The sequence below is a fragment of the Loxodonta africana genome, chromosome 15 (genome assembly GCF_030014295.1).
Source record: "Loxodonta africana isolate mLoxAfr1 chromosome 15, mLoxAfr1.hap2, whole genome shotgun sequence".
Taxonomy (NCBI): domain Eukaryota; kingdom Metazoa; phylum Chordata; class Mammalia; order Proboscidea; family Elephantidae; genus Loxodonta; species Loxodonta africana.
In genome coordinates, this window is record NC_087356.1 from 69,806,556 (window position 1) to 69,822,617 (window position 16,062).

At 36.6% G+C, this 16,062-nt stretch overlaps 1 long non-coding RNA gene across 1 annotated transcript; it reads right to left on the bottom strand.

The window, feature by feature from the left end:
• Positions 1-3,427: 3,427 nt before the first annotated feature.
• Positions 3,428-15,454, bottom strand: LOC135227822 (uncharacterized). The gene is made up of 3 exons (XR_010318006.1): positions 12,962-15,454; positions 10,752-10,872; positions 3,428-9,301 (listed from the first exon to the last, which is right to left on the bottom strand). It is a non-coding gene; the product is annotated as an uncharacterized LOC135227822 (long non-coding RNA).
• Positions 15,455-16,062: the final 608 nt, after the last annotated feature.

The window sequence follows — 16,062 nt, forward strand, 5'->3', positions numbered from 1 at the left end:
GTTGTCTAATTTTGAAATTTTATTATTAATATTCTGGATTTCTGTTTGCTGTCTCTCTATGGATTCTTGCAGCCTATTAAATTTGTTGTTATACTCTTCTCTAATCTTCTTCATTTCCTCTATCGTTTTTTATGTGTGCTCCTTGACTCGTTCTGCATTTTGCCTGATCTCCTTCCTGATCTCTTGAAAAATTCTGTATATTAATCTTATGTATTTCACCTCCGGTAATTCCAGGATGTTTTCTTCACCTGGAAGAATTCTTGATTCTTTGATATGATAGCTTGCTGAAGCCATAGTGGTCTGCCTCTTTATGTGGTTTGATAGTGACTGTTTCTCTGAGCCATCAATAAGTTGTTGTACTTATTTATTTATTTAATGTTTGCTTACTGTGTCCTATCTTCTTGTTTGGTTTTGATATCCCCTAATAGGCTGTTCGTATGAGCTAGTTTGATTACTGGCACCTTTGAAGATTTAATGTCCTGGCTCCAGGTGGTTAGAGCTGTTACTAGGTTTGGGAGCCCAGGAGCCCATTTTCTTTTCTTGTATGGATTCAGCTCAGGTACCTAGGTCGTTGGTCACCAAGTGTGTGATGTAGGCTGTCACCTATGGTCCTAGATAAGTAGGGGTGATTGGTGTAGACACAGGTATTTGGGTGTGGTAGGGGGTCCAGCTCTGCGCAAGGCAGACTTTAACAAGATTCCTTTCTGCTTCTAGTTTAAGGTGTTTTTGTTTTGTTATAAAACAAAATAAATAATTGTTAAAGGCTAATGTTTTGTAAAGGGTTTTTCTTTGTATATTTTTAAGGAATAGGTATTTAGGGTATTTTTTTGAATTTGTGTGTGGGCTTTTTTTTTTTTTTTACTTCTTAATCTGGTTTTGGTGTCAGAATGTCAGGTATCAGGATATGCCAGCCTCATTAAATGAGTTGGAATGTGGTCCCATCTCTTCCATTTTCTGGAAAAGATTGTGTGGAATTGATGCTTTTTCTTCTTTAAATGTTTGAAAGAATTGACCAGTGAAATCATCCGGGCTTGAAGTTACCATTTTTGAAAGATTTTTTTTGTATAAATGCAATTTCTTTAATAGATATAGGGCTATTGAGATTGTCAATGTCTTCTAGGAAAAATCTTGATAATTTTTGGCTTTGAGAAATTGGTTTTTGGGCAGGGCCAAGATGGCATAGTCGTCAGACGCCTCCTGTGGTCCCTCTTACAACAAAGACCCTGAAAACGAGTCAATTGGTTACATATGACAATCTGGGTGAACATCAAAGACTAAGTTGAGAAATTGGACTGAGCTGCAGGGGGAGGTAGAGATGGTTCAGAAGCAGCGAGGAGTTGCCAGACCTGACCTGGCTGGCACCAGCACCCTGCAGGATGGATCAGCTAGCTCAGGAGGGGTGAGGTAAGCAGTAGCACTCAGGAGGCATTTTCCCAGTGGTGGAGAGCCTGCTGAAGTCTCCAGAACCACGAAGAAATGGTACTCAATCAGGGAAAGTACAAGTGTCTAGCCTACTGCACAGATCAAAAAAAAAGAAACTTTTTGCAAAGTACCTCTCTCCCATTTACCTGCCCCCTCCCCACTCTGCTCAGGGTCCCAGCCTGCCTTCAGCGATTCTTATACTTCCTGGGTCAGAAGTAGGACCCATCTTGTGCTCTGAGCCATTCTCCCAGCTTTGAAGAGGGAACAAAATAACTAAAAGGAAAAAATAATCTGTCAGATCCCCTAAGCCAGTAACTCAGACCAGGCACAGCCCCTTTGCCTAGGCACAGGCATAAGGGGTCCAAGAACTTTGGATGCCTTTCACCCTGCATAGATCTGTGTGGGCCCATTTCAACAGTGCAGGCCCTCATTAACACAGTATGACAGGGTATATACTTGAAAACTATTTTCATCTCTATCAGCTATAAGGGGTAGTGGCAGATTTGTGACATTTAACACAACCCTCCCCATTAGGCAGGGTCCTCACCTACCCACATTAGGGGCCTGAGGACTGGTGGCTCCACCCACTCCACTGAGCCACCCATGACAGGGGTCCAAGTGTAAGTACAAATAAAAAGCAAGAAAAACATAAATACTCAGCAAATACAAAATCAACAAGAATAAAAAACATGAAAAGAAAATATATAAAGAAATTGGTCTTCATTTATGTAAAAAACCTAAACCAAACCTGCTGCCATTCAATCGATTCTGACTCATAGTGACTTTATAGGACAGAGTAGAACTGCCCTAAAGAGTTTCCAAGAGTGCTTGGTGGATTTGAACTGCCAACCTTTTGGTTAGCATCCATAGCTCTTAACCACTACGCCACTAGGGCTTCCTCCATTTATATAGGTTATCACAAATTCAGACCTAATATCAGCTTGGGAATATCTGCCGTGCTGTTTGTGTTTGTCCTGCATGTGGACTACCCCATGGCAAATCTGGGACTGGGACTAGAGCAGTCCTGTACCCCAGGTTATCAAAGCCTTTTTTTTTTTTTTTCCTAATCTTCAGATCCATGAATGTACAGCTTGGGAACGATTCCAGGAGTTCATAAACAAACTTGATGGGATAACAAATTTTTACCTCTTGACACTCTTAAGGAGCTACAATTTTAGCTTCCTTCACTCATGTTGTAGCTAGAAAGTTGGGACTTTAGTTTTTTTACTCTGTTTCACATTTTTGTGATGGCATCTGCCTTTAGGGACAATCGGGGGTAAACAGAAAACACAACAGGGCTTCTTCTCACTTCCTTGAAAACATGGTTATAGGCACTTGCCTAGCTATCATTGTTCTCACTGTCACACCACAATCACTGCTCCCTCAGTATTATCTGGTGAGAGGAAGGGGGAGGAGGAAAATGGACACAACAAACACACACACAAGAACCAGGGGATTTCCCTCACTCTACTCTTCCACCACACATCTGTCAGTTTGTCATACTGTGGTGGCTTGTGTGTTGCTTTGTTGCTGTGATGCTGGTAGCTATGCCACTGGTATTTCAAATACCAGCTAGTAGCTATGCCACTGCTATTTCAGCTGAGCTTCCACTCTAAGTCAGACTAGGGAGAAGGTCCTAGTTGTGTACTTCTGAAAAAATTGGCCAGTGAAAACCATATGAACATTAGCAGAACATTGTCTGATATAGTGCAAGAAGATGGGCCCCTCAGGTTGCAAGGTACTTAAAATCATCGTGCTTAGTAACGTAAAGGATCAGTGCAAAAGAGGAAGACCCTCGAGGAGATGGATTTACACAGAGGCTGCAACAATAGGCTCAAACATAACAATTGTGAGGATGGCGCAGGTCTGAGCAGTGTTTCGTCCTGCTGTACATAGGGTCACTATGAGTTGGAAACAACTGGACAACATCTAACAACAAAAATAAGTCTAACTTTGGACCCCTCTTTTAAACTCTTCAGATCAGAATGAAAAGGCTTCTGTTAGAGATGTCTCTGTGCGCAAGAAGTGTGAAATTTTGCATTTCAAGCTGCCTTTGAGTTCAGGGTAGAGGACTCTGGAGAAACAGGAAAAAAAAGGGACATTCACTGTTGGATTGACCTTAATTTGGGTCTTTTTTTTTTTTCTCTCTCCGACCTCCCTGCTACCACTTACCTTTCAGAGTCTTCAGGTAGCAGCTCCATGCATTCAGTGTGAGAATCCAGGTAGAGAGCACTTTTTCCATCTTAACCATAACCAGATGCTTTTAAAGGTGTTTTTAATGAGCAGAAATGTTTAACTTATATAAAGTTTAACTTTTCTTTTCCAATAAATTCAACATTTTAGATAAAACATACAAATTCCTTAAAAAGCATACATTTCTAAAACTGACACAAGTTGAAAGAGAAAATCACGTTAGCTCTTGGACCATAAAATAAATTGAATATGTAATCAAAAACTTGCTGTAAAGGAAACTCAAGGTCCAGATGGTTTTATAAAAATTTTAAGAAAAAATAAAGTCAAATCTAAACACTCTTTTACAAAATAGAGTAGGAAGGAATACATAGCAATTCTTTTTATGAGAGGAGTATAAATCTGATCCTAAAACTTGACAAAGATATGACAAGAAATAAAAATTAAGACACTGCATCTTTAACAAAATATTAGCAACTAGAATCCTATATTATACAAAAAGAGCAATACAACATGACAAAGTCGAGTTTATCTCACTAATACAATTTGGTTAACATTTGAAAATTAATAAATCAACATTTAAACAGAATAAGGAGAGAAAAACAAGTGATCATCTCAATAGAGGCAGGAAAATAGCATAATTTTTTATGGCAAAATATTGAATGACGTTCCCTTAAGATTAATATTTTCTTTTTTGTTTTGCTAACTTTATCCAAAATTGTACCAGAGACCCTTGCAAATGCAGCCCCATTTCCAGTTGCCATGGAGTCGATTCTGACTCATATCGACCCTATAGGACAGAGTAGAACTGCTCCATAGCATGTCCAAGGCTGTACATTTTTATAGGAGCAGCCTGCATCATCTTACTCCCATGGTGTGGCTGATGGATTCGAACCGCTGACCTTTCGGTTAGCAGCTTAGCCATTAACCACTGTCCCACCAGGGCTCCTGCAAGTGTAGTAGGGCAATAAAAAGGGGAGGTGTATAAAATTGGAAAGGAATATGTAAAACTTTGCTTTTGCAGATGACATGATTTTCTGCAAAGAAACTTTTAAGGCATGTACAAAGCAACTACAAAGTCAAACAGGTAAATTTAACATAACTAGAAGATTCTCTATAAAGCAGCCATGTACAATGCAGTGTGGAAGTGGCATAAGGATAGACAACTAGGTCAGTGAAATAGAATAGAAGGTCCAAGAGAGGCCCATTCATCTATAGTCAATTGATTTTTCACCAAAACCTCACAGCAGTTCAGTAGGAAAAGAAAACTCTTAACAAATTTTGCTGGAACAACACAAAACCCATATGGAAACAAAGTTAACCTCAAATTTTATCCCATATGCTAAACAGAAATTAATTTGAAATGGATCATAGGTCTAAGCATTTTATAAAAAGTGAGGCTGTAAGTCTTCTAGAAAAAAATAACAAACAGTATTCACAATCTGGTAACATAAATGTAGCATTTCATTGTTCCCCTACCTCATTTTATAAACTTTTCCCATGCTGCTATATAATTTTAATACTCAATAATATTGAGAACCATATAATAATGTGGTAAATCAATATGCTATCATTTACCTAATAAGTTACCCAATTCTGGACATTTAAGCTATTTCCTTTTCCTTTAGCTTTAGAAATGAACTGGCATTATAGTTTGCCCTTTGGAATGTTTTAGCATCATAATTTTCCAAACACAAAACTCATTGAGTCAAAGTGTATGAACATATTTATTATTATTCTTTTTTAAATTTACTTTTTTAAATGATGCACCAATATTTAAGCCCTTGAGTGAGTCATCCCACTTTATTACTTTGTGCTTTCATTAACCTTGCTCACTTTTTCCCCTGCCTTATTCTTGGTTTAAATATTAATTTAAGGTTTCTCTCCTCATTGGAATTTTTTTCCTGATGTAGCCCCTATTTTGACATAAATATCTCTCTTGAGTTATCTCCTAAAATCTGTCTGTTCATGTATCATTGCAATAATCTCCTTGAGGGCATGGCCAATATCTTATTCAATTTGTATCCCCAGTTCCTGTCAGTACGCATAACACAGAATAGATAATAAATGCAGGTTGAATGGATGCATGAATAAAGAAATGCTTCCATGATTTATGAATGTTGCAGGATTTCTGCAGCCTTGTTAATACATATTTTGATTGTTTAATATTATTTTGCTAAAGGAATAGATGTAAAATGGTACCATAGCATCCACTGTTTAAGAAAAAAAAAAAAACTAATAGTGAACTCTTAGTTTTATCTCATGTGAGCTATATTATATATCATTTTATGCTTGACATTATTATATTGATATGTTGATTTTTTGTATTCAATTTTGATCTATGTGTAATTTTTATATTATCATTTGAAAAATTTGAAATATACTGAATTACGTCTACTTCTCCCACTCTTTGATGTGTAATTCCTCTTCCTCCAATTATTGAGTTCCTTCTGTGAACCCAGCACACGTTGTGAAGACTAACATACAGAAATCAGAAGCACACCTTTGACCCTCAGGAAACTCAGAAAGCACTGTTCCAGGAGTAATAGCATGGTATTCACCATCTACAATTAGAGCACAAAAGAAACACAGCCTGTGTATCTTGTGGGAATCAGGGCAGACAGGCTTTCTGCAGAGGAATTTTGACAGATGAAAATAGAGTGAATTGCATTCCAGAGGGTGGGGGCAGCATATCCAAAGACACTAACATGTGATAGATTCTGTTCTGGAGGAATAACAAATAAATTGGTAATCTGAGAGTGCAAGGAGGAAAGGAAAACTAGATAGAAAGTGAGGTTGCCATTTAGATATGATCAGATTATAAAAATCATTGTATATATATTAGAATTTAGACTTTAAAGTTAATAGGAAGTCAGTGAAAGATTTTACAGCAAGGGAGTAACATCGTATTTGCTATCAAATAAATGGATAAAACTGATTTTTAAAAATATTTGACTTTAGTCAGTGGCTTTGCTACTTAAAGAAATAAAATTAATTTTAGAGATTCCAAAAATAATCACCCATATTAATCCCATATTAATTATAAGGAATTCATTAAAAATGCATATTAGAAGAAATGGTCACAATACAACTAATTAGATGTTAACTATTTTTAACATACAGCCCTGGTGGCACAGTGGTTAACATGCTCAGCTGCTAAATAAAATGTTAGTGATTTGAGATATGAACCCACCAGGTGCTCTGCAGGACAAAGATGTGGCTGTCTGCTTCCACAGAGATTTTACAGCCTTGGAAACCCTATGGGACATTTCTACTCTGTCTTATAGGGCGGCTATGATGCAGAATTCACTCGATGGCAGTGGGTTTGATTTTTTTTTAAACATTTTTCAATATTTCTATTGTTTACAATTTTCCAAATCTTGTCAGTAACATAATGATAAACATCTCTGTACATAAATATTTACGCAGATATTAATATCTCTTCCAAATTCTCAAGTACCTGGAAAAACAATTTTTCTTTCCCTTTCCCCACCCATCCAAACACAAACACATCATGATCCTTAAAACCAGGGAGAATCCTTATTACCAGATGCTAAGAATGAAGATGGTTTTACTTCCACCACGGGGAAAACAGCACAGCTTCCAGACTATGAACAGGTAGAAGGAGAAATTTATTTTCACTAGTTACTGACATATTAGGCTGTATCATGTGTCCCATATGCTGCCTGAATCTTTACTATCTGTAGAGCTAATATAGGCTAAGGTGGAGAAGAAGGCGACCATACTGGCCATCTTAGTGCAGGGAAACAGACCAGAAGGGGCAAGGAAGATTTAGAGAACCAAAAGAGATGTCTGTATGTCTCATTTTTTAAAGTACAAGCCCAGAAAGCAAGAAGATAAAAGTGAGTTCCTCATCTTGATCAGTTCTCCTTCCACCCTCCAGTCAGCTCAGGGCTTGCAATGGGGACTGCACACACTGATTTGCTTTCAGTTTGGTGCGGTAGGTCACAAGTGGGGTCACTGTGACCATCCAGACATACGTCCTTTTCATTCCTCATTCCCCTGTTGTGACAAAAAAAAAAAAAAAAGGTTTTTCTAAATGCAACCTGAAGGCATGAAGCCCAATGTGGTCATTCTTTCTCTCATATTACAGGATCCTAAGACTCTAAAGACGAGGATTAGAGCCCATGACTGACATATCTGCCCATGGGAAGGTCCAAATTCCCCAGCTCCTAGGGTTGCTAGAAGCAAAACATAAGGAACATTTTTGTGATCAGGGCTTGAAGATTAGTACAAATCTTAGATTCAATATAAAGTGTACTGTCTAAAATCTATCATATTCTGTATTTGTTACTTCCCTTTTACCCAAGTGGGTAATCATAAATAGAACTTTAAGAAAACCTACGAAGGCTTTCTGTTCTCTAAAACGAGGCATTCAGTTTAGCCACAATGAATACAAGTACTTTCCAGTGATGACCACTGGTTCTGTAATTGTCATGAACACTGTGGGTCAGTTACCAATACATATCTTTAGTTTTCATGGCATCCTAAATATATAACTGCTTGTCAGAGTTTGTAGTGTACTTCAAACTCTTCTTACAATTTGCCAAAACTGAGCATCAGACATTCTGCTATAAGCACCATTCTGGGCTTACTTTTTATGAACTTCTCGAACTTAGTAGAACTTGATTCCATTGTATATGGTAGGGATAATACCAAGACCCAGAATCACCATGGCATTGGATCAAGCATAATGTGTGAAACATGGACTAACATAAGAACAAAAAAACAAAAAAATATAGCAACAGATTATTTTACGTTAGGATTGTCATGAAGGATTCAAGCTATATTGTTACATTATTTTGGAGAATTTTAAAGTAGTTTGGGTTGACTTGTAGAAAAGTCAAGTATAAAAGGGGAATATTGTCATTGTTATTGTTAGGTGTCTTTGAGTCTGTTCTGACTCATAGGTACCCTATGTACAACACAGTGAAACACTGCCTGGTCCTGTGCCATCCTCACAATCTTTGTTATGTTTGTTGTAGCCACTGTGTCAATCCACCTCACTGAGGGCCTTCCTCTTTGTCGTTAACCTTCTACTTTACCAAGCATGATGTCCTTCTCCAGAGACTTGTCCCTCCTGATAACATATCCAAAGTATGTGAGATGAAGTCTCGCCATCTTTGCTTCTAAGGAACACTCTGATTGTACTTCTTCCAAGACAGATTTGTTCATCCTTCTGGCAGTTCATGTATATTCAATGTTCTTTGTCAACACCATATTTCTAAGGTGTCAGTTCTTCCTTGATCTTCCTTGTTCATTGTCCAGCTTTTACATGTATATGACGCAATTGAAAACATCATGGTTTTGTTCAGGCACACCTTAGTCCTCAAAGCGATATCTTTGCTTTTCAACACTTTAAATACGTCTTTTGCCGCTGATTTGCCCAATGCAATACATCATCTGATTTCTTGATTTCTGCTTCCATGGGTGTTGATTGTAGATCCAAGTAAAATGAAGTTCTTGATAACTTCAATATTTTCTCCGTTTACCATGATATTGCTTATTGGTCTGGTTGTATTTTTTTTTCTTTATGTTGAGGTGCAATTCATACTGAAGGCTATAATCTTTGATCTTCCTCAGTAAGTACTTCAAGTTCCTCTTTGTAAAACATTATAATCCCAAGAAGGATGAAAAGAAAAATCTCACACATATCAGAGGGGAACTACTAAAAAAGGAAAAAAAAAAAAAACAGAGAAAATCATAAATGTGGTAAGGAAATGATTATTTCATTTCTTAAATGATAAAGTCAGAAGACAATGGGAAAATATTTCTAAAGTGTTAAACAAAATAACAACCAACCTAAAATTCTACAGCCACTGCCAATATACTTCAAAAGTGATGGCTGGAAAATAAAAGCATTTCCAGATGAATAAATATAATAATAATAATAATAATTATTCTCTCTATTAGGCACAAACTTCAAGAAATGTTAAGAGACATCTTCTGGCAAAAAGAAAATAAACTAAATGGAAATGTCCATCTACACAAAATAATAAAGAATGGCAAATATGTAGGGAAATATAAAAGCAATTTCTATCATCTTAAAAGCTCTTTAAAAGGTAAATACTAATGAATAATAATAATAGTTTATTATGCATTTTATAACATATGTGGAAGTAAAATGGATAACAACAGTAGTACAGATCATGGGAGGAGTCAAAGGAAAGTATACTGTAAATTTCTTACATTATACATGACGTGGTATGGTATTATTTGAAGATAGACTGTGGTAAGTTAAAGTGGTAAAACCTTTATCATTCACCAAAAATAAAAACAAAGGTATAACTGATAAGCCAATGTTCTATTACTGGTGTTAGGTGCCGTCAAGCTGATTCAACTCATATCAACCCCGTGACAGAGTAAAACAGCCCTACAGGGTTTTCTTGGCTATAATCTTTATGGAAGCATATCACCAGGTCCTTCTCCAGTGAAGCTGCTGGATGGGTTTAGCAGTTTTAAAGCCAAGCACTTAAACATTTGTGCCGCCACAGCTCCATGATAAGCCAAAAAAACCAAAAGCAAACCCATTGCCACTGAGTCGATTGCAACTCCTAGCGACACTATGGGACAGAGTAGAACTGCCCCATAGGGTTCCCAAGGTGCGACTGGTGGATTCAAACTGCCAACCTTTTGGTCAGCAGCTGAGTTCTTAACCACTGGGCCACCAGGGCTCCGGAGATAAAATGGAATATAAGAAAAATGAAGAAAGATTGTCTATTACAAATAGAAAACAAGCAGCAATGTGGTAAGTTTAAACCTAATCATATCAAAAATTAAATGTAGTCTAAACACTCCAATTAAAAAAAGGAGAATGTCAGGGAAGGAAAAAAAAAAAGAAGAAATACATGTGGTCTAAAAAATAAAATAACCAACCAAAACAAAGAAACAAGCAAAAAAAAAAAGAAACCACAAACTTCAAATGTAAAGGTATGGAGGTTAAAAAGTAAAAAGATAAAAAAGATATACAAAGTAAAAAACAAAGCTAGAATAGCTATATTAACATCAATGAAACTAGATATCAGAAAAAAGAAATCTACCAGGGGCAAAGAGTAATATTTTGTGATGACAGAAGGTCAATTCATCAGTAATACATGAAAACTCACATATGTATTCACCTAATAACAGGGTTTCATAATAGACATGTCTATGTCTGTGAGGTCTCGCTCTTCAGATAGGCATGGCTATCATACTTTGTTTGAACACCAGCTTGCTACCTTGGAGTCAGGAAATTCTGTCCTGGCAGAGAACAAACAAGGTTGTGAGACCTAGATCACGAGTTTTTCTTTACTCAGTAATCATGGTTTTTGCAATACTTGTCCATTGCCTACAAACAGTTTATATATTTTGTCCAGTTTTTTGTACTGCCTTAGCAGTCTAGTACCAATAACAGTGTCAAGATGCAAGTATATTTTAAACTTCCCAATTCCTATTATCTTCCCTCAATTTCAGTCTAAAATGATGTAAGCCATCAGATCTAGAATGGTGAAAAAATCATCTTAAATTCCCTCAATATGTTGTCACACATTTTTTAAATTTTTTTCTTTCCTGCTTCTTTGAATCTGCTCGACTGAGGGTAAGGCCAGTCTTGAAAATCTTTGTCTCTCACCTTGCAGTCCTTTGTTTGGATGGCTCAAGCATCTTCCTGTATTTTTGACAGAACCCAACCTACCGCCCAGGAGAAGACAGCCTGTGCTTTCCACCACGGTGATCTTCATGCTCATTTCCCAGCTCTATAGTCTGAGGACAACAATGCTTCCAGTGCCCGAGACCATACTGCAAACAGCCTAATTAAATACGGCTGTGATTTATTTCTGAGTCACTGGTTACTTTTAAGACAGTGTTTTATCAAAAAAAAAAAAAAAATAGACATTATTAAATGTGTGTGTAAAAAGCTTTTGGTTGACCTTTATGCCTATTCCAACTGCCCAGTGCCTTCTCAGATCCCTAGCTTCCTAGAAAAAACAAAAAAAAATTTTTTTTTAGAAGCCCCTGATAATTCAGTTCTTCTGACCCACTAATCCAGAGCAAGCTTCTCTGACCTATGCCCTGGAGTCAGTTCTGAATGGTAAAACAAAAACAAACAAAACACAGGTCTGCACATTCACATTTACAAAAGAAAGACTATTAACACAACATGGAACTTAATCATGAATGTCTATCGTGGGATTATGAGAACTTTTCCCTTTCTTCCTTATGATTTACCTCTTTTCAAACTTCATTCATTAGCTATACAATCATAAATTGCAATTTAAACACAAGATAAATTTTAGAGAAAATATAATCATTATTTTTGAAAAAAAATAAAGAAAAAAACTACCTTTTTTTCTATCACTACATTAACTCTTTCAAATATCCTTTCAGTATAACGTTAGTTTTTCCATAAGTGAATTCAATTGATTGTGAATCATATATTTCCCTTAATATATTATATGTGTGTATTTCCTATATCCTGATACATTGCTCCAATTTCTTACTTAATGATTTTTTGCATATTTAATGTCCTTGGAGATTTCTATTGAATAAATAAATGTGAATATAACATCATTCACCCTGTAAGTCTGACTTGCATGCCGAGTGACTTAGCAAACCAAGCAGTAGGTATTTAACTCTATTTATGCCAAAGTTTCTTGATCCATTTCTACTTGCTACAAAACTGCCCCATTCCATTACTGCCATTGTTGGTTCCAGACTTCTGAGTGTGGCAGTCGACTCTGTGCAGATTACAGCCTTGGAAACCCCTATGGGGCACTTCTACTTTGACATATAGAGTCACTAGGAGTTGAAATAGGCTCGACAGGAATGAAATTTATCCATTTTTAAAAAAATTTTTTTTTTAATATGTCTTTAAGAGATTGAAGTAAAACTAACTGCTGGAAACTATGGGGAGACATATTTTGTTTCAAGACAAATAAAAACATTTTAGCAGTCAGACATCCAGAAATGAAACTAGCTGCCTTACTGTGCAGCCACATACCCAAATTAGAACTGTTCAAGCATAGCCTGAAAATCACTTAGCATTTATATTGTTCAAGGACAAAAGCACTGGATGGAACATTGGATATATCATCTTTAATACCTCTCTCAATTCTAGCATTTCAAGATTTTATACATTTAATTGGACTACTGTTAGACACCTCAGTGGTTAACAGCTCAGCCGCTAACCAAAATGTCTGCAGTTCGAATTTACCAGGGGCTTCTTTTTTTCTTGGAAACCCTATGGGGCAGTTCTGTTCTGCCCTATAGGGTCTCTGTGAGTTGTAACTGACTCAGTGGAAAGGGGTTCTTGTTAGACAGTCCTGCATTCAAATCTCAGCTCAACACATACTTGCTGTGTGACCTTGGGCAAAGTATTATTACTCTCCAAACTTCTGGAAAAAAAAAAAAAACAGAGATGTTAATATCTATGCTCTGGAGGTGGTGTGAAAAGAAACAATTAGAATTTCCCCTTTTCCTCATTGGTTCTCAAGTATTTACTATTCTCATATAAGTGTAATTTATTGCTCATATGTCACTGTAGATTTCAAACAAAGAGTGACAGATATCGTTGCAACACCAGTGGGCTTCATGCTATTCTATTTAAATTTGTCAACATTCAAAATTTCAGGAAATTTTGAAGATATAGATGAAATATATTTTCTAAAGTGATTCCCCGACCTTGCTTGCTGAAAGTGAAGAGGACTTGAAGCACTTACTAATGAAGATTAAAGACCACAGCCTTCAGTATGGATTGCACCTCAACATAAAGAAAACAAAAATCATCACAAATGGACCAATGAGCAACATCATGATAATCGGAGAAAAGACTGAAGTTGTCAAGGACTTCATTTTACTTGGATCCACAATCAACAGCCACGGAAGCAGCAGTCAAGAAATCAAAAGACACGTTGCATTGGGTAAATCTGCTGCAAAGGACCTCTTCAAAGTGTTAAAGAGCCAAGATGTCACCTTGAAGACTAAGGTGTGCCTGACGTAAGCCATGTTATTTTCAATCACATCATATGCATGTGAAAGCTGGACAATGAATAAGGAAGACTGAAGAAGAATTGACACCTTTGAATTGTGGTGTTGGAGAAGAATATTAAATATACCACGGACTGCCAAAAGAACCAACAAATCTGTCTTCGAAGAAGTATAGCCAGAATGCTCCTTAGAGGCAAGGATGGCGAAACTGCGTCTTACATACTTTGGACGTGTTGTCAGCAGGGATCAGTCCCTAGAGAAGGACATTATGCTTGGCAGAGTACAGGGTCAGTGGAAAAGAGGAAGACACTCAACGAGGCGGATTGACACAGTGGCTGCAACAATGAGCTCAAGCTTAACAACGATTGTAAGGATGGCTCAGGACCAGGCAGTGTTTCATTCTGCTGTGCATAGGGTCGCTATGAGTCGGAACCAACTCGACGGCACCTAACAACAACAATAACAACAAAGCTATTCCCTATGGGGAAAATAAACAACCTAAAATATAAGACTTAAAAGTTTTTTTTTTTTTTTCCAGTGATCTCTACTAACGCTATTTAGGCATTAAGATGTACACATAACAATAGTACTTGGAATATTTTAATTTAATATTTTAATTTCAGTCAGCATATCTGCAAGATTCTGAATGAAAGCATCTTGCAAATATTGCCATTGAGTTTCTAACAAGCCTACCATAGAGAGATAATACGTTTTTTCTTTTAAAAGTAAAAGAGAATTGTATTTAAAAACTGGAAATATATGCATTATAGAGGTTATTTTAATTCTTTATAAAGACTGAACTACATTGTTATGTATAAAATTTATATTTTTAAATACCAATTAAAGTATTTGTTAAATATTATCTCATTATCATATAGTAATTACAATTAGTAAGTGCAATAATTGCAATAATTTGCTTAGTTGAGTTTACCTTAAATGTTTTAATTACTGATTGATGCAGGCTTTAATCTATTTATTTATTTATTTATATTGAACTTTAGATGAAGGTTTACAGAACAAACTAGCTTCTTATGAAATAGTACACATATTGTTTTATGTTGTTGCTTAACAACCTCAGGACATCTCAACACTCCCCTTCTCGACCTTGGGTTCCCTCTTTCCTGTCCCCTCCTGCTTTCTAGTCCTTGCACCTGGGCTGTTGTGTCCCTTTAGTCTTGTTTCGTTTTACGGGCCTGTCTAATCTTTGAGCAAAGGATGAACCTTGTCCATGGACCTTCCATGACCTTACCCTGAACAAGGTGTGCTGGCTTCCCCAGTATTGCATACGGTCTTACCATTCCAAGTTACCACTTATCTATTTGTTTATTTAGTGTTTTACATCCCTGCCCCTCCCCTCCTTCATACCCATCAAAGATTGTTTCTTTTTGTGTGTAAACCTATTCTGGAGTTTTTATAGTAGTGGTCTCATACAATATTTATCCTTTTGTGATTGACTTATTCCACTCAGCCCTCCAGATTCATCCATGTTGTGAGATGCTTCACACATTCATTATTGTTATTTATCGTTGCATAATGTTCCATTGTGTGTATACCATGGTTTGTTTATCCATTCATCTGTTGATGAGCACCAGGTTATTTCCACCATATTGTATTGCTATTGTGAAAAATGTGGCAATGAACATGGGTGTGCACGTGTGTCTATTCATGAAACAGCTTTTATTTCCCTAGGGTATATTCCTAGAAGTGGGATTGCTGGATCATATGGTATTTCTATTTCTAGCTTTCTGAGGATGCACCATATCATTTTCCAAAATGGTTGTGCCATTTTGCATTCCCACCAGCAGTGCTAAGAGTTCCAATCTCCCTGCAGGCTCTCCAACATTTATTTTCTGGGTTTTTTTTTTTTTTTTGATTCTTGACAGTAATGCTGGAGTGAGATGGTATCTCATTGTGGTTTAGATTTGCATTTGTTTAATGCCTAGTAATTGCAACTATTTCTTCATATGTCTGTTAGCCACTTGAATGTCTTTGCTGAAGTATCTGTTCGTTTCCTTTGCACATTTTTAATTGAATTATTTGCCTTTTTGTTGTAGAGGTGTCGGATTTTCCTGTAGATTTTAGAAATTAGACTTTTGTTGGTCGTAATAGCCAATTTTTTTTCCCTATCTGTAGGTTCTCTTTTTACTCTTTTGGTGAAGTCTTTTGATGGCATAAGTGTTTAGTTTTTAGAAGATCCCAGTTATCTAGCTTATCTTCTAGAGTTTGTATGTTGTCAGTTATGGTTTGTATCCTGTTAATGTCGTGTCATAGGATCTCTAGTGTTGATTGTTTTTTCTTCTATGATCTTTATAGCTTTTGATTTTATATTTAGGTCTTTGATCCATTTGGAATTAGTTTTTGGGTATGGTGTGAGGTATGGGCTCTGTTTCATTTTTTTTTTTTTTTTTTGCAGATGGACATCCAATTTTGCCAGCACTATTTGTTTAAAAGACTGTCTTTCCCCAT